Source organism: Rhinoderma darwinii, chromosome 6 (assembly GCF_050947455.1).
Source record: "Rhinoderma darwinii isolate aRhiDar2 chromosome 6, aRhiDar2.hap1, whole genome shotgun sequence".
NCBI classification, from domain to species: domain Eukaryota; kingdom Metazoa; phylum Chordata; class Amphibia; order Anura; family Rhinodermatidae; genus Rhinoderma; species Rhinoderma darwinii.
In genome coordinates this window covers 38,483,874-38,509,245 of record NC_134692.1, presented here as the reverse complement: position 1 = coordinate 38,509,245, position 25,372 = coordinate 38,483,874, and the positions used below count along the sequence as shown (strand labels likewise).

Here is a 25,372-nt window from a genome sequence, read left to right as displayed (position 1 = left end):
ATTAAAATTGGCAGTGTCTCCAAGGGGTTAAGGCCACAATTGGCTTGGTTCTTACGGGGCTTATCTCTGTCGGAGTTGTTATTTCTATTCGTATCCCACATTTGTAAAAATAGAATACGAGAGATAGAATATAGTAAATGACTGGCTGTGTGCTCTAGGTGGCCACTAGAGGTAGCTAGCCTCGGAAAAAATTCCAGAGAGCGAGGATGAACATTCAGCCTGCTAACCTTCCAGGCACAATACAATGCTGGGCACCACGGCACCCGGCAAACAGGAGCAAGCAGCCCCCATTCTGTCAATCCTGCTGCTTTATATAGGTAAAACTCTTCGGTGATATTCAGGGGAGACTCTGTAAGGGAAAGCATTCACCTACACACATGTATCCTGCCTGTAATTCCTCCTCTGTCCTGACTTGATACCAACATGTATATGGAGCAACATGAGAAAGAAGAATAAAACAAGAAGGAGGGGGGGGGGTGATGGGAGGGGATGTCATTTATAGGTAAATAATAATTATGTTCTTACTTGCAGTGGCTACAGGTCTTGTGGGTTGGACTCGGGAGTTAACCCATGCTTTGCTGCCTTTAAGACTGAAGCAGAAGAGAATTCCGTGAGTAAACATTTTAACTTTCCCTCTCTCACAGCCTTGCACTAGGGGTGCTCAGACTTGAGTCTCATGTGATACGCAAGCGTACTGCGCCAGGTGATGGACAGAGAAAAAGGAGCTTCAGCTCACAGCATCACTCAGAGCCCACTTGGGGGGCTGTTACTTCAATTTGTATAGTAAAAGTTAGTTCATGAGAGACATACTGGATTTTTTACGGTGGAAATTCTACATTTGATTTATTCTATTTTTTCTTTTTTTATATATATATATGTATATTTTTTATAGTAAATATTGGTGCGGTAAAGCCTGCACGTCCTTTTATGAGTAACTGACGGTGCTTCATAACTACATAGAATTTTTAAATGTTAATATTCTGTGGGTGGGGCTCAGGAGTTAACCCATGCTGTGCTGCCTGGAGGACGAAAAGGACAGAGACTGGGCTGAGTAAGGAACAAGATCTGGGTGAACAGCATCAACAAACAAAACTACTGCTGCTACAGCTGCCACCACAACTACCGGTGATCCTCTCCAGCCTGTCCCTACTGCTCAATAGCCAGCAAAGGTAAGACATCTTGTCACCTCCAGCCTCCCCCTCAGACCTAATAGACAAGTTGATTTTGCATTGCTGTGGGATGCAGCACTGAGGATGAGGATGATGATATTTTCTTCTACTCTGTTACATTTTGTCACATTCTTACAACAGGCGATTTAACTTCTGTGGCTTTGTCCTGTTGTCTTCTCTGTGTATATCATAGCGGGCATCCCTGGCAGATGGGAAAACAATCCCGTGGCTTTAATTGTGTCACATGCTGTGTGACACAAACTAGGGAGAAAAGTACTAGATGGGATCTGTCAGTTACAATAAGAGTCCGTGCCTATGAATGCCCTGTGCTTAGTGCATTGGCCAAAACCCAGATTCCGCTTGGAAATAGGTTAAATCTGCGTTGTATTGCCCTCAATACTTCCTTGTATGGGATTATTGTATTGTCTGTTAATCTGCGCTGCTTGTATTGTTTACATTGTATATACTCTTTTATGTTTACAGTATGTAATATAGGCTTTTTATATGTCTGTGGTGCAAATATTATTACGCTCTAGTTTTTTAGTATCTTAAAACACTGGTTTAATGCAAAAGTTAATCAGGAACTAAAAATTATAGTTATGTGGTGTAATAAAAACTAGTGAAAAGTATTGAAAGATGTGTTTTCCTGTGTATATATATATATATATATATATATATATATATATATATATATATATATATATATATATATATGTATGTATGTATCAGCTAGCTGGATTTGTTCTTTAATTCCCCGTGTTGATATTGCAGTGAGTTTAACCGCAGTTCTATTGTAAACGTATCAAACTCAGCTCAGCTACATATGACATAACTCAGCACTGCTAAACCTGAAAAACACAGTGCTGGTATATCTGACAAAGTCCGCTCATCTACATATGTCATAACTCAGCACTGCTACATCTAACAAACACAGTGTTTCTACAGTACATCTGACAAACTCAGCCAGCTACATCCCAAAAACGTAGCTGTGCTGTGTCCCTATAGAGCCTTAGTGCCTCATTACGTCAGAAGGTTTTGTCGTTTTTGACCTAGAATAGTGGGATGAGCATCTTTTTCGCAAATCACTGGCAAATGCCCACGGATGACTGCTAGCCATGGAACGTCTGCTAAATGTTCTACTGCTCTGTGATACACACTAAGGGCATGACCACACATGGCGGAATTCCTCCGCAACTGTCCGCATCAATGCCGCACCTAATCCGGGTTGCGGATTACGGCTGCGGATCTGCACAAAATGTGCAGAAAATTGATGCGGACTAGCTGCTGCGGACTGCGGGAAAAGTGCTTCCCTTCTCCCTATCAGTGCAGGATAGAGAGAAGGGACAGCACTTTCCCTAGTGAAAGTAAAAGAAATTCATACTTACCGCCCGTTGTCTTTATGACGCGTCCCTCCTTCGGCATCCAGCCCGACCTCCCTGGATGACGCGCCAGTCCATGTGACCGCTGCAGCCTGTGCTTGGCCTGTGATTGGCTGCAGCCGTCACTTACACTGAAACGTCATCCTGGGAGGCCGGACTGGAGACAGAAACAGGGAGTTCTCGGTAAGTACGAACTTCATTTTTTTTTACAGATACATGTATATTGGGATCGGTAGTCACTGTCCCGGGTGCAGAAACAGTTACTGCCGATCGCGTAACTCTTTCAGCACCCTGGACAGTGACTATTTACTGACGTCTCCTAGCAACGCTCCCGTCATTACGGGAGCCCCATTGACTTCCTCAGTCTGGCTGTAGACCTAGAAATACATAGGTCCAGCCAGAATGAAGAAATGTCAAGTAAAAAAAGCAAGACGCATCCGCAGCACACATGACATGTGCATGACAGCTGCGGACTTCATTGCGGAACTTTGAATCTCCATTGAAGTCAATGGAGAAATTCCGCCATGAGTCCGCCACTGCTCCGCAACAGACAGAGCATGCTGCGGACACCAAATTCCGCTCCGCAGCCTATGCTCCGCAGCGGAATTGTACGCATCGTGTAAACGAACACTGCTAAATTAAAGTGAAAGTCAATGTAGAAACGGCTCCGCTGCGGATTAACGCTGCGGAGTGTCCGCAGCGGAATTTAAGTGCAATTCCGCCATGTGTGAACCCGCCCTAATAATTCATGGGAATGCCCTATTTTTTACACTGGGCTGACGATCTGACATTGAAGTTGATTAAAGTGGATCGCTCACAAAGTCAACTTGTGGCTGCACAATTGTGTGTTGTTGAAGTTGATTTTTAAAAATATATATCATTATACATTTTTTATTTTTTTTAATGTTTTTTTCTTTACCGGCTTTGGTTGGCAAGGTCTTGACTGTGTTAGAAACAGATCTATTTTCATGTCCAGGCTCATATTTATTGGATGAGGTTGTACTAGGAGTGTCTCAGGTAATTAGGTATACGTGTGACAGATCCCCTGACCAAGGTGTATACAGAATCATTTAAATTTAATAAGCTTGTATCTAAGTATATTGAAGAAGAAGGCCATTCAATCCTCTACTGGAATGCAGTGTGTTAATCACACTTTGATGAAACCTGCTGTGCTGTGTAACCTTTCAAATATTGGGACTGATGTTACACATTTAGCAACTAAGTCTGAAATTAGATTTCCGGAGCGGTGTGTGATCTAGATTCAAAGTGAGACATTTGCCGTATGCTTCAGGGAGGTTCGTTTTGAACCTTGCAAATACTCCAGCAATATCTGCGCCTTAATGCTGTGCTGTTTGAAGTTTTGCTCTCTTTAGGTGATGATTAGGAGTTTCTGCGCAAGGGGAGGAGTGAACGCAGCGAGATATTCCTTTTAACCATCACAGCAGAACCAAGAACAAGTATCTGAGTCAAGGGCAATGGGAGGGAATGAAGGGAGGTAGTAGAAAGAGAATATCAGATTGTGGTGAACTGGTTGGAGGGCTAAAAATAAAGATTTGCAGAAAGGTGCTTCACTGGGTCACTTATAAAGGTATAACATTATATATATATATATATACACGTGAGCGTGTATGAAAAAGTAAGCAAGTAATAGCCATAAATATATATCTAAATGACCATTTTAAGGTAATAAAAAAGCTAACATACAGATGTAGCAGTGTCAAACCAGTAATTTAATTGTCAGTGGCTATATGGTATGTGTATAATAGTAACTCGCTAAGTGAAGGCAATGCAGTAAGTTTTTCCTACACATTGGTGACATCACAATTAAGCCAAAATAAAAATGAACGTGTTTGTTATTTATGTTAATTTGAAATGGTTCTGACAAATGTATGAACAGACGAATGTAACTTGAAGGGGTATTCCGGTTATAACAAGTTACAAGGATGACTTGCAGATCGGTGGGTGTCCGACAGCTGGGACCCCCACCGTTTACGCGAACGGGGATCCAGTACCCCCATTTGAACAGAGCGGCAGATCGCTCATGCACACTGCCGCTCCATTCATTCTCTATGGCAACGCCGGAAATAGCCAAACGCTGTACTGGACTATCTCCGGCGCTCCCATAGAGAATGAATAGAGCGGCAGTGTGCATGAGCGACCTGCTGATTCGTTCAAACGGGGGTATGGGACCCCAGTTCATGTAAATGGTGGGAGTCCCAGCTGTCGGACACCCACCAATTAGCAAGTTACCCCTACCCTACGGATAGGGGGCAACTTGTTGTAACCGGATTACCCCTTTAATGCCTTATGCAGTAGTATATGTCTGCTATTGACTGCCGTTAAAAAAAAAAACATATACTGTACTGCACAGTATAAGGTTTTTTTCCGTATACAATTGTATTTAATATCGCAAACAACTGTGTCTTTTAAGGGCATGACCACACATGGCGGAATTCCTCCGCAACTGTCCGCATCAATGCCGCACAGAATCTGCGTTGCAGATTCTGCAGCGGATCTGCACAAAATGTGCAGAAAATTGATGCGGACTGGCCGCTGCGGACTGCAGGAAAAGTGCTTCCCTTCTCCCTATCAGTGCAGGATAGAGAGAAGGGACAGCACTTTCCCTAGTGAAAGTCAAAGAAATTCATACTTACCGCCCGTTGTCTTGGTGACGCGTCCCTCTTTCGGCATCCGGCCCGACCTCCCTGGATGACGCTCCAGTCCATGTGACCGCTGCAGCCTGTGCTTGGCCTGTGATTGGCTGCAGCCGTCACTTACACTGAAACGTCATCCTGGGAGGCCGGACTGGAGACAGACGCAGGGAGTTCTCGGTAAGTATGAACTTATATTTTTTTTTACAGATACATGTATATTGAGATCGGTAGTCACTGTCCCGGGTGCAGAAACAGTTACTGCCGATCGCGTAACTCTTTCAGCACCCTGGACAGTGACTATTTACAGACGTCTCCTAGCAACGCTCCCGTCATTACGGGAGCCCCATTGACTTCCTCAGTCTGGCTGTAGACCTAGAAATACATAGGTCCAGCCAGAATGAAGAAATGTCATGGTAGTAAAAACAATACGCTCCGCAGCACACATAAGATCTGCGGACTTCATTGCGGAATTTTGACTCTCCATTGAAGTCAATGGAGAAATTCCGCCATGAGTCCGCAACCAGTCCGCCACTGCTCCGCAACAGACAGAGCATGCTGCGGACACCAAATTCCGCTCCGCAGCCTATGCTCCGCAGCGGAATTGTACGCATCGTGTAAACGAACACTGCTAAATTAAAGTGAAAGTCAATGGAGAAACGGCTCCGCTGCGGATTAACGCTGCGGAGTGTCCGCAGCGGAATTTAAGTGAAATTCCGCTATGTGTGAACCCGCCCTAATACAGTTGGGACTGCGGGATATCGGCATATGCTGGCCTTATTTATGTAAAAAATACACCCTTTAGGTATATGTTTGACCATTAAAGTCTATGGGCACATCACCATATATATTTGGGAGATTTTCCTGGATTATATGCAAACAGTTCACCAAAGTCTTCTGCCTATAGTGCTTTGGCAGTGACGTGTCATTGACTTCTGTCAGTCACATATTTGTATCTGTATTGTGTTTATTTCAGAATAGACTGATTGTCTCTCTGCCTCCGCATTCTAACTTTGGTCTATCTCTTGGACCTAAGGCCTATATTATAGATCCGCAAAACAGTACCTATGGAAGCCTATGGGCCCTTGCTTTATCTACGTTTAACTCCAATTTCAAATGGAGGCCCATGGAGGTTTTTTCTCAAACTGATGGGTGTATAGGGTTACAACAAACCAGTTTTGGCTCCAGATCCTCAATTTTGTTAGTCAAGGAAAGAAAAGTACCATTGACCATCTTCTCCCCAGTGTAAGGACTCCGGCAAACCGCTCCCCATACTGCATCTCAGAATCCCAGACCCTTTGAATATAATGAGCGTAAAAAGAGGCGGGTGGGATTTTGGGGGTAACATCAGTCACCTCTGAGTTAGGCCTTATTGACACGAGCGTGTACGTTTTGCATTGACATGAAAAAGGCCGTTTTTGACGCATGTGACCGTCCATATTGCGTTGGTGTGGTTTCCATGTTTCTATTCTATCCTGGATTTCCTTTTTCTTTTTCCTCTGCATTCCTTTAGCAACTGATGCATGAAAAACGGACAGCACATGGATGTCGTCAGTTTGCTTCCATGCTTTTCATGCACCCATCGACTTCAATAGGCAAGTCTGATCTGCAAAAACAGACCAGAATAAAACATAGAATGCGTTTTACGCAATGGACTCACGCTCAGTGAAAAACACGGATGTGTAAATAGCTCCTTTGAATTGCATTGGTCAGTGTGCTGTCAGTTATTTAAGTGGACGTGATATACGATATACGTTTGTGAGAATTAGGGTATGTTCAGACGCAGTGGTTTCAGACGTAATTCGGGCGTTTAATGACTCGAATTACACCTGAAAAACGCCCCTAATACGTCTACAAATATCTGGCCATTGCTTTCAATGGGAATTACGATGTTCTGTTCCCACGAGCCTTTATTTTACGCGTCGCTGTCAAAATATGGCGCGTAAAATGATGGCTCGTCAAAAGAAGTGCAGGACACTTCTTGGGAAGTTTTTGGAGCCGTTTTTCATCGACTCCATTGAAAAACAGCTCCAAAAACGGCCGTAAAAATCGCTCGAAAACGCGAGTTGATAAAAAAACTTCTGAATATCAGGAGCTGTTTTCGCCTGAAACCAGCTCCGTATTTTCAGACGTTTCTGGTCACTGCATGTGAACATACCCTTAGGCTTTCATTTTATGATATATGTGCCATGTGAATATGTTTTTTCTTAATGGTTGAAGGTTATGTGTTATAACAAGTAGCTACTTCATGAGGTGATAAAGATTTGCCTGTTTTCACAAGAAGATACGTATATGTTAATTTGTGTCTAAAAATAAAATATCTTTATTTAGAAAAGTAAATGTTGGCCATTATGGGATGAAGCGCAGGTTGAAATGAGCACAGGAGGCAATAATTCCTGAATCACTTCATCATTTCAAAGTCACATTGTGGGCAGCAACGTTCTGCGGTTTGTTTACTGTACGTGGTTTGGTCAATCACTTTAGATGTACAGTAGATTACGCAGAATCTTGGGTATTTATAGAATAATATTTCTCCTTGACAAGCTTCTTATATATAGACTGTGATTAATCTTGCCTGAGAATTCATATTTTTTACTTCTTCATTTAGTATCACACCTTACCCTCCTCCATGACATAAATTTGACATATAAGTGTTGCTGTCTAGTCTTTGATTGACTATTGTATGAATGAAGCATATCTACAGTATATACCAGCAACATTTCTCGTCTTTTCATTGGATCGACTTAGCAAGAGCTGTTATGTGCACATATTAGGGTTAATTTATAAAAAGTGTTGGTAGTGGGAAATAATATAACTCTGTCTTTCAACTAAGACGTCTTGGTCATAGAGACATGTGTCGAAATGTACAACACCAGCTATAGTAAAAGGCAATGTTGCCATGTTAGACGTTTCTGAAAATCTCGTTTTGAGATATTTTTTGTGGATTCCAGATCCACAGTAATTTTGGCCTATTCGGTTCCAGATTAAAGTTGCATTCTATTTAGGACATTTGCCATATGCCGGATTAGGGATTCACCCACTTGTGACATTTAGCTACTTTAGCTAAACCTGAAGGCATTGGATCTGGGAACTGTAGATACAAACGGAGCCCGATCATAAAGATCCCCTGCATCTAAAAAGTGTTAATGCAATACAGGAAAATGCTGCCCAAATTGGCACATTCCTAAAGTACTTTTAATGTATTATTTCATATGGCTCACCCCCTCCATCTGATGAACTAGTGATACTGACTCGAAAAACACGTCATTTATTAGATTTTTTAAATAAAGGAATCTTATTTTGACTATTATGGACCCCAGTTCTGGTTGGATCTCCTGGAGGTTGCACATAGGCAGGTCATTATTCCTATCTTCCTCCTCAGAGGTGGTTTATACATCGAGTATATTGTATTTGGAAATGTCCCACACAATACACTGTACTGTCAATATTCAAACTAGGTTGTAGTAGTCACAGTGCGCCGCAAAGTCGCTCTGCTGATGTACCACAAAAATTTGCACCTAAAACCACATAGTAATACATGTGATTTTTACCATAGCTTTACCATAGTTTTACCATAGCTTTGTATCAATCACAGTCATGTTTTTTCCTTCAACTGATTCTATGGGAAACTTTTATTTATTAAGTATAAAATATTGATCAAATATTTTTACATGCGTTTTTCCCATCATGTTTTTTTTTCCCATTGAAGTAGCTCTGAGGCACTGTGTGGATGGGATTTAAAAAAAAATCTTGTTGACTAACAATATTTGGCCGCTGTGATATGTAAAATTCTTATTGGATGATATATGTTTCAATATTGCCATTAACAGTTCCGGCGTAGTGTATTATAATTTCTATCCATGGTTAGTACAGTATTTTTTATGAAATCATTGTACCATTTTTCTGGTTCATACTTGACCCCTCCACGAATAAATACGCGGTCTAGATGTTACGTACAAATTAAGGAGATTTTTAAAAATCCTGTTAATGTAAGTAGCATACAGCTCCATGGTTTACAAGGGTTCAGTCACACGTGGCAGATTATGTTACAAAAGTTTCTGCCACCGTAAATCAGTTCCATTCACCTGAATGAGGTTGTTGCTGCAGCAAGTGCATGGATTTCTGCAAGTTCCATTCAGATGAAACAAATTCAGATTCTGCAACAAATTCTGCCGCGTGTAGCTGCACACTAACTGGGTGGGGGCAGTGATTTTATTATACCACAAATTTCCCTATGCTGGGCATTTCTGTGACTTTTTTTTCTACATTCTTTATTCGGCAGAGTTCACACTAAGGCCTTGTTCACACAGTGCAGATTTGCTGCCGGTTTTGCGAACATTTTTTTTAACTAAAACCAGGAACATTATCTATAGTTTTGCTTTCCTAGATCCAGTCTTTGGCTTAAAAATATGCAGACAAAATCTGCAGCAAATCTGCAGTGCGTGGCTTTAGGCCCCATGCACACGACCGTAAGAAAACTCAGTTTTTGCGAACCGCAATTGCGGTCCGCAAAAATGGACCCATTCACTTTCATTGAACGCAGACACCTTTCCATAGCGCTACGGATGGGTGTCCGTGCCATAGAAATGTTCAGAAAATTATGGAACATGTCCATTCTTTTGCATTTTGAGGGCCGTGCTCCCATACTTTGTATGGGAGCACGGCCCGAAAATGCAGGTGGCAGTCGGCGGCCGGCCGTGCCCGCAATGACGGGCCGTGATTGCGGGCACGGTTGTGTGCATGGGGCCTTACATGCAGCATTTTGAGGAAAAATGCCACATTTTTTGTGCCGTTTTCCAGCTAAAATCTGTGGCCAGATTTTTGTTGAAACTCAATACTGAAATATTGAACACAGTAAAAAAATTTAGTTTCTCTTGTTGGCTTTTTTTATTTTGTCTTGCATTTTTTGACTCATTGGCCTTTCTTTTTCTTTTTTTTTTTCAATTCACAGCAGGGCATTGTTTGGTGTTTTTTGAGGCAGAAATTGATGTTTTTCTCCATCGTTTTTTTTTTTCCTCTGAGGAAACGAACACACACAGCGTAAACACTGTGGATTTTCCGCAATGGATTCATTGCGGAAAATCCGCACCGTATTAGAGTAGCAGCAGTGTGGGTGAGATTAAGGCTGGGTTCACACGACCTATTTTCAGACGTAAACGAGGCGTATTATGACTCGTTTTACGCCTGAAAATAGGGCTACAATACGTCGGCAAACATCTGCCCATTTATCTGAATGGGTTTGCCGACGTACTGTGCCGACGACCTGTAATTTACGCGTCGTCGTTTGACAGCTGTCAAAAGACGACGCGTAAAATTACAGCCTCGTCAAAAGAAGTGCAGGACACTTCTTGGGACGTTTTTGGAGCCGTTTTCTCATAGACTCTATTGAAAACAGCTCCAAAAACGGCTGAAAAAACAGCGCGAAAACGGCGCGAAAAGCGCAGCGAAAAACGTGAGTTGCTCAAAAAACGTCTGAAAATCAGGTGCTGTTTTCCCTTGAAAACAGCCCCGTATTTTCAGACGTTTTTGGCTCAGCGTGTGAACATACCCTCAAACAAGCCTCGTCCACACACAGCGGAAACAAAACGCAGAAAAAACGCACATAAATTGACCTGCGGTGCGGTTTCCTCAACCGTGGATACGCTGCACAGCTTGACGCAGCATATCTGCCCTGAACACGCTGAGTAGGTTCGTACCCTCATGGTGCACTTTATCAGAATAAATTATGTGTTGCAAAGAGGAATCTTTGCATCACATGATATTGTAAACACATGATTTGCAATTTGAAAATCGCGACATAAAAAAAACGCAGGTAGTAATATACACTATTTGGGAAAAAAACACCACAAAAAAAGCCATAGAAACGCATGTATTATTTTACTAAAAAACTTGTGTGACAGTAGTCTAAGGGCATGCCCAGACGTGGCGGAGTTCTTCCGCCACTGTCCGCATCAATGCCACACAGAATCTGCATTGCAAATTCTATTGCGGCTTTGCCAAAAATGGGCATTAAATTGATGCGGACTAGCCGTTGCGTATTGAGGGGAAGAGTACTTCCCTTTTCCCTATCAGTGCAGGGTAAAGTGAAGGGACAGCCCTTTCCCTAGTAAACGTAAAAAGAAATTCATACTTACCCGGCCGTTGTCTTGGTGACGCGTCCCTCTTTCGCCATCCAGCCTGACCTCCCTGGATGACGCGGCAGTCCATGTGACCGCTGCAGCCTGTGATTGGCCTGTGATTGGCTGCAGCCGTCACTTGGACTGAAACGTCATCCCGGGAGGCTGGACTGGAGGAAGAAGCAGGGAGTTCTCGGTAAGTATGAACTTCTTTTTTTTTTACAGTATGATGTATATTGTGATCGGAAGTCACTGTCCAGGGTGCTGAAACTGCCGATTGTTTAACTCTTTCAGCACCCTGGACAGTAACTATTTACTGACGTCGCCTAGCAACGCTCCCGTAATTACGTGTGCACACACGTAGTCACCCGTAATTACGGGAGCCCCATTGACTTCCTCAGCCTGGCTGTAGACCTAGAAATACATAGGTCCAGCCAGAATGAAGAAATGTCATGGTAGTAAAACCAATACGCTCCGCAGCACACATAACATCTACATAACATCTGCGGACTTCATTGTGGAATTTTGACTCTCCATTGAAGTCAATGGAGAAATTACACAATGAGTCTGCAACAAGTCCGCGACACGTCCGCAACAACCATTGTATGCTACGGACACCAAATTCCGCACCGCAGCCTATGCTCCGCAGCGGAATTGTAAACTAACACAACTAAAAAGCTGTGGAAGGCAATGGAGAAACGTGTACGCTGCAGATTTCCGCTGCGGACTGTCCGCAGCGGAATTCCAGAGCAATTCCGCCACGTGTGGTCATGCCCTTAGGGGTTTTTTTTTGCACTCTGGCTGCTGCTGGAGGGGTCAGAGGTTTTATAATGGTAAACAGGAAAGTTACAAATTCTATACACACCTTATGACAGAGATGTGTGATTTCCAGAACATGCACCAATTTTTTTCAAGTACCCCTGACCCTGACATTTTGTGTTTTTATCCCACTGAACACAATGGGGGAAAACTACTGTACCATGCAGTATGGCAATGACTGCAAAACCAAAGTGCATGTATTAACAATTGCAGCTGCAAAGCAAATCCAAAACAAAACGGTGGCACCAATTGAATATAGATCTTCTATAAATCTATTGTAAGGTTTCATCTTGAATGTAAGATGCAGTTTTTGGCTCCACGTTATAAAAAGGATGAACAAGATTTATAAATAAAGTTGTCGGTTTCTCTTAAATTGCAATACTAGAAAAATTGAGCATGTATAACTGTGAAAAAAAGACACCTAAGGCAAGGGCTGGGCGACGACAATGGTCGCATAACTGAAGAGCGACGTGAGAGATTAACAGACGCGTGACTGAAGCCTCTATAGAAACGCATTAAGTCACACTATATGCGCGATTTAACGCATCTACCACAGTGTGATGCAGAGAAGTTGTATTTTGATGAATTTCCTAAGATTTTTATTTTATTTCCACGCCCAAATAAATTAATTAGAGTTCACGTTTCATTAGGTTTTGAGTGGAAATAGGGAATGCATACTTGCCAACAGTCCTAATTTTCGTGGGATAATCCTGCAAACCAGACCACAAAATTACAGGGTTTATTCTGATTTGTATGAAAAAGGGGTGCACTGGGCATTTACTGGTCATTCTGGGTGGAATAAGTTGGGGCTTAAAAGTTCCGTGATTTGGGATGGTAGGTATGGCATTGATGGGTTAATAAATAATAATGGTAAAATTAATCACAGTATAAAATAAAGCACTAGACTAATATGATTAATGACAACAACAGTTATAATTCACAAATATGGAAAAATGTATCTGTCTGCTTTCATGAGGTCAGGAAGAAATATAATTGTTAGGAAACGTCCGTCACTTTAAAGTTGTCATGACTACTAGCCAAGCTTCTGGGTGGCCCTGGTTTGAGATGCAGAGCCAAACTAATTTCTCTGTCTGCAACCTATCAGAGCCAAAAGTGGAGTATTTGAATCTGTTCAGTTTTCTCATTGTTGCTTGTGATTTTCTTGTGTATGCATGTGTCTGATCAAACTCCTGGTTACACCCTGAATCACCTTGACTATTTGGACTCTTTAAATTGGACTTTGGCTTTGTCTTTGGATTTACCCTCCACTCACTGCTTTGGACATGCTGCTCTTGGCTGGTTTTGACCTCTGCAACTCCTGGTATTCTTCTGGTTTGCAATTTGGACTTTTAGTATCTCCTGGTTTTAAACTCTGCTTGTTGCTTACCCCTCTGGCTTGTCTGATTATTCATTCTGGTATTGCCTGCATGTGTATCTCCTGTCCAACACCATATTCTGTAGAAGTAACCTGGGTTCTATGCAGCCAAATCCAACTTGCCTTGCGGTAGGCTCTGGTGAAGACCATAGAGTAGCCTTAGACTCTCCTGACCAGAATGGTGACGGACTTGAGGTAGCTGATTTACGCTTGATCCAGACAGTCTCCAGCTGCCCTTGGGGAATTGCTCGTACAGCAATTCCATAAACTTGCACTCTGGGGAATCGTTCAAGTAGTGATTCCTTGACAATAATAAAAAGACAATGGAGTTCTAGAGTCAGTTTCAGTGCCCTGGCGAACTTAGATGTGATCGTTATTAGCTTATCGGCTTTCATCCAAGCCATCAGTTCAGCTGAACTGACGGACTCAGCTGAGATAGATTGATACAGCTTCTATGGATACATGATACATAGATGCTGCATCTTAAAGAGTTACATTTTTTTTTTTTTTTTTAAAACGTGATTTTGAAAGTTGCTTAAAAACATAAAATAAATTCATTAAAGAGGTTTGCCCATCAGGGAAACATTTATAGCATATCCTGTGGATATGTCATAAATATCCCTGCTTTAAATAAAATAAATAAATAGCTTAGAAAGGTGTACATAGCATTTCATAAATCAGTTTTAATTATGTTTACAGCAAATCATCTCAGCAAACGGCACACAGAAATGTTACGGAGCATGTTGCTTCTGCCATATAATTGATGTGAAATGGCCATAAATGAAAATGTAATAATATGAAGAGCTGAGTCATCACATTTTATGATTGTCTTATAGTCTATTACATAGATTCTATATAGGATCAGAGCACAGATCTGCAGAAATGCTGAATCCAGGGATTTGAAACACTTATCTTTATCATTCATATCCTTTTGCCTGTAACACATATCTCCTGTTTTAAACATATAACTGGCGATTGTGGCAGCCGGTCTACCAAAGACAGCTCTTTACCAAATAAATTCACATATAAACATACTTTTGTTTGTTTTCCTGCTGTATGATGAAACTATCAACAGTCAACACTGAGCACAAGAGATGTTAGCATTAAAGAGGCTCTGTCACCAGATTTTGCAACCCCTATCTGCTATTGCAGCAGATAGGCGCTGCAATGTAGATTACAGTAACGTTTTTATTTTTAATAAACGAGCATTTTTGGCCAAGTTATGACCATTTTTGTAATTATGCAAATGAGGCTTGCAAAAGTCCAAGTGGGTGTGTTTAAAAGTAAAAGTCCAAGTGGGCGTGTATTATGTGCGTACATCGGGGCGTTTTTAATACTTTCACTAGCTGGGCGCTCTGAAGAGAAGTAACATCCTCTTCTCTTCAGAACGCCCAGCTTCTGACAGTGCAGATCTGTGACGTCACTCACAGGTCCTGCATCGTGACGGCCACATCGGCACCAGAGGCTACAGTTGATTCTGCAGCAGCATCAGCGTTTGCAGGTAAGATCGACTTACCTGCAAACGCTGATGCTGCTGCAGAATCAACTGTAGCCTCTGGTGCCGATGTGGCCGTCACGATGCAGGACCTGTGAGTGACGTCACAGATCTGCACTGTCAGAAGCTGGGCGTTCTGAAGAGAAGAGGATGTTACTTCTCTTCAGAGCGCCCAGCTAGTAAAAGTATTAAAAACGCCCCGATGTACGCACATAATACACGCCCACTTGGACTTTTACTTTTAAACACACCCACTTGGACTTTTGCAAGCCTCATTTGCATAACTACAAAAATGGTCATAACTTGGCCAAAAATGCTCGTTTTTTAAAAATAAAAACGTTACTGTAATCTACATTGCAGCGCCTATCTGCTGCAATAGCAGATAGGGGTTGCAAAATCTGGTGACAGAGCCTCTTTAAGCTTATAAAAGTACCGGTCCGGTGCCAAAATGTGTAAGTTCTTACTAAATAAACTTAAAGAGGACATGTCTGTTTTAGTAAATACTTGTAGTACCCGTTCAGGCCTCATGCACACGACTAATAGTTTTTACTGTCCGCAAATACGGATCCGACGGCTACGGATACACATCCGTAGTCATCTGCAATTGCGAAAGCACCCATAGACTTCTATAGCCGAGTTCATGCCGCATTTGCGGACAAGAATAGGACATGTTCTATATTTTGCAGATCATTTCTATGGCCCGGACACACATTCGTAAATATACGGAAAGGTGTCAGTTGCCAATAGAAATGAATGGGTCTGGATTTGATCCGTAATTACGGATTCCGTAATTAAGGATGCAAATTACGGTTGTGTGCATGGCCCTTAATACAATTCTGAAGCATATTTTCTTAGAACTCTGCGTTGTTCCGTTCTTCTGTTATTCTTCCTAGAAATTTATAAATAAATTGACAACTGGGTGTTATCAGTTGGGGGTGTGTCCCTACACAGACCAACACCATCCAATCGGTGCTCACAGACGGAAAGTTTGTAGGGACACACCCCTTTTAACTGGGGAAATAATGGCACCCATTTGTCAATTTAGTCATACATTTCTAGGAGAAATAATGGAGGAACAGCAAAAATAAGAGTTCTGAGAAAAGATGCTCCAGATTTGTTATTTTATAGGGAATGCAAGTATTTACTAAAATAGACAAGTCAGGAGACCTAACAGGTCCTCTTTAATATCTACTGCACAAACAGTAGTTAGGAGTTGGCCTGGGTGCTGGGTGCGCACAAGCTACTCTGCCTTGGCCAGAGATTTAGATACAGTGTTAGATCAGCAAACTGAATCTTTGTCCAAGGTGAAGGAAACCCTTGCTATGTCTCTGATGTACTGCAAATACCGCTGTTTTGCATTTCTTACTCCACTCCGTCTATGCTGACAAAACTGATTCCCATGATTTTTCTCATCTTCTTCTATAGTGGATGATATTGAAAAAGAGAGTAGTAACATTTATGGTTTATTATTCCCTACACTTTGTGTAAATCTCCCACATTACCAGAACCAAAGCAGTCCCGTACCATCGCATGTCCCTCACCATGTTTGATGAGGCTTCACGTGCTACTCCAGCATCCTTTCTTTTGCTCCAAGTCTCACATACGTTCTACTTTTTGATAAAGACACCTTGAACTTAGACTCATCTATCCATAACACTCTTTTTGAGTCATCTACTTTCCAAAGTATGTGTTATTTTGCCCAGTTTAACCTTTTACATTTTGATTTCCCAGTTTCAAATATGGCTTTTCATTCAACGTCTCTCAGCATCCAGGAGTCGTCTTTTACAGTTTTGCACATGACACTGGTACTTTTTAAGGAGGTAGCCAAGTCAGGACTTGTAAGGTGTCTGATCAAACTGCAGACCCAGATATACTTGTACTCCTGTGCAGTTGTGCATCTGGGCCTTCTGCTTCTTTTTCTATTATTAAGTCCTCTTTTCTTAAAGGGTAACTGAGCTTTTAAAAATCATTTGACATGTCAGTGACGTCAGAAGTTTTGTTTGTTGGAGGTCCGAGTACCGAGACCCCCTTCGATTGCTAAAACGAAGCAGCAGAAGCAACCAGGTGAGTGCTGAGCTGCTTCGTATCTGATCAGCTCTGCTTGGTGTTCCTTAGAAAGCCGAGCAAGTGTTGTATGAGCTCAATAGAAAGTCCATGATTCTGTATACTGCTCGCTCGGCTTTCCGAACAGAAAAGCTGTGGCACAGCGCTCACCTGTATAGTTTTAGCGATTGGTGAGGGTCTCGGTGCTTGGACCCACACTGATCAAAACTTCTGACATGTCACTATGAAAAAGTTGAGTTACCCTTTAAGACAGTAGTTGGCACTTTTGTATGAAGTCTTCATATTCTTGGCAATCTACCACACAGCCGTCATTTCAAAAAACCACAATAGACTAATGAAAATAAATAAAATTAGTTGTGAATATGAAAAGCTAGCACACGATATACCTTTAAAACCAAGGGAAGACAATTTACTTGCTTTATAAAACAGAATAATGAGGTGTTGTTGTACTGATACAATTACAAAGGTTTCTCTAATAACCAGTTAACATATCAATATGATTAATTGAGGCGCTTGGAGAGTTTTTCATTAAGACACCAGAGTAATAGTTACTGAGAATGGGGCTATTCAGTCATATGTAACAAAAAAAAAAAAGATAAATTTGTCTTTTCAAGCATTTTGTACCATCGGTTGACTTTGTTTAGGCTTCTAGGGATGAATATGTCCATAAAAAAGTGATGTATTGAACACAATATGGTGACACACCTTGTGCCCATGGTTCTATAGTACAAAGGCGCAGGAACTCTTTGTGCCTCTGTACAACCTCAGGTCACATTGCTTTGCCGTGTACATGAGACCTTAGACTTAATAATCACTGCTGTCAAGTCTGCCTTGTTCTGTCCGATAACACAGAAACCTGATGGTAAAAAATGGACCCATAGAAGTCAATTGGTACCATACTATGGCTCCGTACAACTTGTTTACATTAGGCCTTATTGGCAAAATTAGTGATGACTTATCTTAATTTCAACTTAATGGTACTGTAAAAAATATTTGACATATATAGATAATAAATATACATATATATATGTCATGGAACTAACATTTTCTTTATTGTATATATAGTATTTTTCCCTAGAAAGTTTTTGGTGTACTATTTTAAAGGGGTTGTCCCAGTATGGAAAATTATCAGGTGATACTTATGTGATAATTGTCTGATTGTAGGGACTCCCACCACAGAGACCACCATTAATCGCGAGAACCCCCACCAATCGCGAACCCCAAGATACTCCTCGCTGCTCAACTGCAGAGAGTAGGATCTTGAATGGAGTGGCAGTCCAGCATGTGCCTGCAGCTCCTTTAAATGTCTATAAGACTGACAGAAACAGACAAGCACTGTACTTGGCTGTTTCCGTCATTACGATAGACTTTGAATGGAGAGGAAGAGCACATGCTCAACCACGGCTCCATTCAATCTCCTGCTCACTGCAGTCAAGCGGTGAGAAGGATCTGGGGGTTCGAGACCCCTTCTTGTGATTGGTAGGGGTCCCAGCGGTTGAGCCACTAGCAATCAGAAAATAATCACCTATCCTGTGGATAGGTGATAATTGTCGATTGTGGGAATACCCCTTTAACACCTAAGACTATTTGGGGAAAAGTTTTCCGTAAAGACATGGCTATACAATGAAAAGTGAAGGGAATAAGAAAGCAACAGACCGAGTACAGATCCAGTAGCTAAAATGGTGCTGCCCTCGAAAAATGACAGGTTTGCAGCCAGAGGTTCAAACCCTAGAGGTGGGACCCGCACCTATCATACATTTATGGCCTATCCTGTGTATATGCCATGGATGTGTGAGTTGGGGAATACCCATTTATACTGAGCAAGGGCATACTTACAATAGAGGCGGCCAATGCAGCTAATATGGGGCATCTCAAGAAAGAGAGCCCAACTGTAATGACTGGGTAGGGAGACAGACAGGTGAGCCCTAATCTGCCCGCGACTCAGTCCCTGCCTACTTGCACGGCCCGTCCTAGGCGACGGCGTACAACTGGGCGACGGTCCCTACGCTCAATAAGTGCACCACAGACCAACAGACAAGAATACACAGAAGCTAAGGGAAATGGGGCAGTTGCCCACGGCAACACCGTGAGCAACAAGAGTAGTGAACGAGCCGAGTCAAACCAGGAGTGTACGAGGTACCAAACGCAGAGCAGAAAAGTAGTCAGTAAAGCCAGGGTCAATTTGAAGCAGAGGACAATAGAACAAGCAGGAGCAGCAGAGCCGGGAAACAGGAAAGAATCATAGGCAAAGGACAGCAGGAAATGAAGGTATAAATAGACAGAGGGCGGGAGCTAGCTCCGTCTGGCCAGGCTGTGATAGGTTCTCCCACTCCTCAGCCTCCCAGCCTGAGTGGCAGCAGATCGAGTCACTCTAACAGACCTAGGCACAGATGCAGGCTGATTAATCACGGACATCGACAAAGAAGCTGTGTCAGGCAAATCCATTACACCAACCCTGTTTATTGTAATGGGAAAACCTGCACAGTGATCCTGTCTTAGAAAATATGGAGTGTCTACCCAAGGATCATGGAAATAGGGCAAACAAGTACCAGTTCCTACTGTCCAAAGTGGTTAGCTGTCTGGTATTGATCATATTGTGAACCAGTACCAGATGAGGACACCTATTTAATTTTTGCTGTGGAGGGAGAGATAGATAGATAGATAGATAGATAGATAGATAGATAGATAGATAGATAGATAGATAGATAGATAGATAGATAGATAGATAGAAGTACATGACAGAGAGATTAGATCGATAGATCGATAGATAGATAGATAGATAGATAGATAGATAGATAGATAGATAGATAGATAGATAGATAGATAGATAGATAGATAGATAGATAGATAGATAGATAGATAGATGATAGAAATACATGACAGAGAGATGATAGATAGATAGATGGATGGATGGATAGATAGATAGATAGATAGATAGATAGATAGATAGATGATAGATAGATATAGAGGTGCATGTGGAAATATAGAAACAACTTGCTACTTAATCTTTTGCTTGAACAGGAAGATCAAAAATCCATATATCGTATCTTGCCCATGAAACAGTTAACGCAATTATTTTTTATTACATTTGAACCATTGTGCCTCTCTCTCCCACATGAGCAGCATGTGTCAGAAATGACTTAACAGCCGGCTCCTGCTGCATGACATGATATTCCGCACTCTTTTGTTGCCTGCAGTCCAATATTAACGTGGCAAAGAAAAGCCACAAATAGAAGCATTGAACACTTTTAACTTGCAGTGGTGCTGGTTTCCTCAATAGAAAAAAAAACGCTCAGCCTTGTATGAAGTGATACAGTATACGTCTTCACATAGGAGGTCATTTCTATTTAGGTGGCGATTGGTAGATAAAACTATAACGATGGCATCTCTGGTAGCGTGGGATCATATGACTGAGCTCCAGATGGGCCTTTATGAAGATTACGCTGATCTATACATAATATACAATACTTTTGCTTGCATTGATTTTTGCTTTAACATCAATAAATCATTTGGAAAATTCAGCTGGCATCTTTCTCAAGCGATTTTTTATTTTTTTTTACATTACTAGGAACTTATCTTCCAGTATAATTAAAGCCTTAAAATCATTAGCTGTTTTACTAAAGGATATTTAATTATTTAAAGGAATAATACATAGCTATTTGGCATTCATAGCATTTTAAAAACCTGCGATAACATTATCAAGCAGGAAAATGCTAATTTAGCTGAAGTGAAGTTCATAGCCTGGCAAAGTTTGGTGAAGGACATAAATTAAAATGAACGCTTTAATATTGATGGCTTATTTATAGGCCGTTAATATTTGATTAGTGAGGGTCCAACTCCCGGGAGCCCCACGATTAGCAGAATTAAGGGTTCCATTCACTGGTTACTGAGGCAAGGCACCAAACATACAGTTTTGGCTATACCTTGTCCATTGAAGTGAATGTAGCTGCTAATAATGGACCCGGCCTGTCCCATCTCCTACAGGGGAAATGCATGGCACAACCTCACCTGGCAGTAATAGATGATCACAGGGGTGTCTAAAGCGAAATGTCTGGCCAGATTGACAAAAAAAAGGGGTTGTCAGTATGAGATAACCACTTTAAGGAGCGATGAAAGCTTGTAACAGGGAAGACTGAAATTAGGGAAAATTACCTGCACCGTTGCCTCGCTGCGCAACTGAACAGGATCACCACAAATGTCCCTAACCAGGAGAAGAAGATTTGTGAGCAGATGCAGAAAAGGATAACCTGATGTAGAATTATCTGCCACAGACACAAGTTAGTATTATTGAGGGCTATGTTCAGTCGTTATGATACAACCCAGAAAGTCTTTTCTGCTCCTACTACTCATTATGGCAGGAGATCTGTGGGCCCCCAGGTGTAGGAGCCCGGCCACAGTTGCAGACTCTGTGACTTCTATTGCTATGCCACTATCACTCCTCTATACACCATCCCCTTACCAGCTGGATTCGACTACTGAGTGGTTTATTGCAAAGAATACCCTGGCAGTCTGTGCCGAACTGCTTCTCTTCCAAGAAGGAATAAGTGAGGGTGACATTTAAAGGGGTATTATGGTTTCAGCAAATGAGGTTTACTCATTATATAATGAAAGTTAGGGTCTTCTTACACGGCCCGACGTGGGCTGTGTAAACTAGCGCCGATCAATGAGACAGCTTGTGGATCTGCGCTCGTTTGCTCCTTTCACAAGGAGGAATGCATGGGGATGAGCAATGATCGCTTCTTATAATCGCTGGTCCCTAAACATTTCCATCATGTCGGCAGTACATATCCCTGTTTACACAGGGCAATGATCGAGAACGAGCGTTCATATAGTTTTCCCGATAATTGGCCCGTGTAAAAGGGCCTATATTTAACTTTTTCTTAATCTATTCCTCGTGGTTTTCAAGATGTTTGTTTGCAGTCATTCAATAGGAACTTCTATTGTTTACTTCCAGGAGATAAATACCTGTCCTGATCATGTGGGAATCTCACAAGTGCACGGCTCCTTACAAGACAGAACTATGATCACTGTAAGGCCTCATTTACACGAGCGTGATATACGTGTGTGTGACGCGTGTGCTTTTCACGCGTGTCGTACGCACCTATATTAGTCTATGGGGGCATGCAGACAGTCCGTGAGTTTTGCTCAACGTGAGTGCGCTGAAAAAAACTCACGACATGTCCTATCTTTGTGCGCTGTTCGCGAATCACGCACCCATTGAAGTCAATGGGTGGGTGAAAACCACGCATGCAGCACGGAAGCACTTCCGTGCGAACTGCGTGATTCGCACAACAGCTGTCAAACTCTGAATGTAAACAGAAAAGCACCACGTGCTTTTCTGTTTACAAACATCCAAACGGAGTGTCATAATGATGGCGGCTGCGCGAAAATCACGCAGCTGCGCATCATACACTGATGACACACGGAGCTGTTAAGTGCCTTTTGCGCACGCAAAACGCCGCATTTTTGCGTGCGCAAAACGCACACGCTCGTGTAAATCAGGCCTAAGTGTAACGAACCCAGCACCTGTGTGTCCATTACATTACCAGGACACATTTTTATCCCCTAGAAGTAAACAATGAAGGTTTACAAGAATTCTAACATTATCTTGCAAATGTCATGGATGTTTACCCCGTAGGGTAATATTGAGGTTGCGTGTCAACTGTGGCAATGTCACAATTTTAGTGTAACTCAGGGGCATCAAATGCCCCTGTGAAGAACTAGACCACGTCTGATTTTGTTTCTGTACCAGGATTGACAGAGTGCTAGGTGCTGTGTAGTATTACTGGACCTGGGGTACAGAAGGGGACTCCTTTTTTGTGTATCTTCCTGGTTCCTATTAATTGTTTTTGTCAAATAGAAAATAAATTTTGCTTTAAATAATAAAATATAGGGTCATATATCCATGGGACATCCAAGGGTCTCACACATAAAACATGGCCGGGGCTGGATGTTCTCTACCAATATCATAATGAATTTTGCGTGAGCATTGCATAGAAAAATCTTATGCTCTTACATAAGCGTACAATTTTTAAAAAGCTTCCAGACTTCGGTTTTTGTTTTCTAGGACTTAAAGCTCATACACATGGCGGTATTACGAGTCTGTTTTGTATGGAGCCATAATAGGGCTACCATAGAGCTGTATGAGGCCTCTACTGTACCAATTTCATACGGAGGAATATATATAGGGTTTTTTTTCTGTCGGATTCCCTGTCGGATTCCCTACCAATGCAACAGAAAAAATGTGGCATACTCCACCAGACTCGGGATGTGCACAGGTATTCTCCCCTAGAAGCATTGCTAACAGGGGAGACTATCCCCTGAAATATGGCACGCAATGGAGCCTGTTCGGCATTACATTGAGTAACCTTCTAAAAGTAAAATGAACTTTTATTAAAATGCTCTTAAAATAACGGTGTATCAAAAGTCTCCGAAGATAAAGCGGTTATAAGAGAGCAACAATTGTACAAAATATAGATAAACCGTCAACAAGGTGGTGGGTGCAGAGACCAGTAGTGTCCAGTCCGCACTCCGTCCATACAGCTCGGAGATCTAAGGCTAAATTGAAACTACTATTCTCAATGCAGCAAAGTATGAGCCTATTGTTCCCCTATTGTAAACCAAAGTCGGAGGTGTCGCACTGATAAGAACAGCCCCAGGTACTTAGGAGCCATTCAGCCTGCGTGCACTTCCGTACAGGCTCAGTACTAGTATTGTAGTTTGGATTGTCTTGTACATTTTTTTGTGTGTGTATTTGCCTTGAAGCTGCATTTTTTAATGCTCTCAGAGAATATGCTTTCCGAGGTTATGTATTAAGAGGCTCCAAATGGTTTCTACAATTTTTTGGGTTATGAAAATTTTTTCGGACTTACAAGACAAATAAAAGTTTCGAAAGTTTACATTTCTAGACTGGAGGAGAAAACCAGGCATCAAATGTTCCATTGTGGTAGCAGGATGCTGAATAGTTTATATATACGAGATATTGCTTGTTAAAGTGAGGATTGCGGTCATAAAACGTCATTATTTGATTTATTATATTAATATGATGCTTATTGTTGATGGAGAAGAATTTGAAAGGAGACTCCACTTTGGAGTATGCTTTTGCTGTGTATAGGGCATTGGTCTCTAACCTGTGGCTCTCCAGATGTTGTAAAACTACAACTCTCAGCAAGCCCTTTTGTTGCCGCTATTCTTGCCATTAAAACAATGGAAGCCTTGATTGAACCCTGACGGACTTTATAATAAGTCAATGACGGAAGCCATAACACAGATGTGACCAGAGATTTCATTTTGTTTCTGGATTTTTTTCTAACTTTGAGTTGATATTTGTCCAATTTCCATATTGATACATTACATTCACTCAGATTTCCTCAGGAACAAATATAACTAAGCTTTTTGTATTTTTTCGCTGCATTTGGTGTATACAAAGGCAAAAAATCTACTAATGAACATGCTGAAAAATATAGGTCCGACGTATGCAAATGTACACCATACAGTAGTATATATCGACAAGATGCATACCGCCTGTATGTATGACAAAAAGAGATTTCCTAGTGTACACGTCAAGCATTGGAGTACTCACCTTAGAGAAGCTCCAAACCTTAAGTCCTGCAGCCTATTAGGGTGAATTCACACGTAGCAGATTTTGTTGCAGAAAGCCAAGCTTTAGGCCATGTTCAGACGTGGCGGAATTTTTCCGCTGCAAATGTTGGTTCAGATTCGGGGCAATTACGCAACGAATCTGCACCAACATTTGCATATTTGACAGGTAATTCAGACGTTGCAGATATCACAGCGGACTTACCACAGATTTCAGTTTTTGCATTGCAAAGCCTGAAATCCGCAGTGAAATTCCGCTTCTTCTCCGCAATGTAATGAGCATGCTGCGGAGGGAAAAATCTGCACCGCAGGCTAATTTACGCACAGTTATTTTCTGCAACGTCTGAACTAAGTTTCCTAAAAATATATAGAAACTAATTTAAAAAACGTCTGCTGCAGAATTCCACTGAGGACTGTCCGCAGCGGAATTCAACAGCAATTCCGCCACGTCTGAATGTGCCCTTATAGGTACAATAGTGCTATTGGTGGATCGTAACTACTACTGCAGACAGCAGCAGAACCACATACATGTGGCCTGAGAGCCACTCCTGGGAAACAAGTCTTCGATCATTGTGCTTCTGTTACTGCTAGAAATTATATTTAGGCCTCCCTCACACGCAGAATTTTTCTAGCAATTTAAACTGCATCAAAAATCGCTTCTAAAAACACTAGCGTTATTAAAATGTAACGTGTTTTATATGGTGT

General features: G+C 41.8%; 1 protein-coding gene across 3 annotated transcripts in view; it reads left to right on the top strand.

Moving 5' to 3' along the window:
- The first annotated feature begins 241 nt into the window (after positions 1–241).
- Positions 242–25,372, top strand: part of ZNF385B (zinc finger protein 385B) — a 384,342-nt gene continuing 359,211 nt past the window's right edge. For 2 of the 3 annotated variants that reach the window (XM_075829528.1, XM_075829525.1), the window contains exons 1-2: positions 242–317; positions 532–610. The gene's annotated coding sequence lies outside the window, so the exon portion shown is untranslated. Of the gene's footprint in view, positions 318–531; positions 611–743; positions 1,170–25,372 lie in introns of those variants that run through there. The other variant, XM_075829527.1, reaches the window with a different exon arrangement.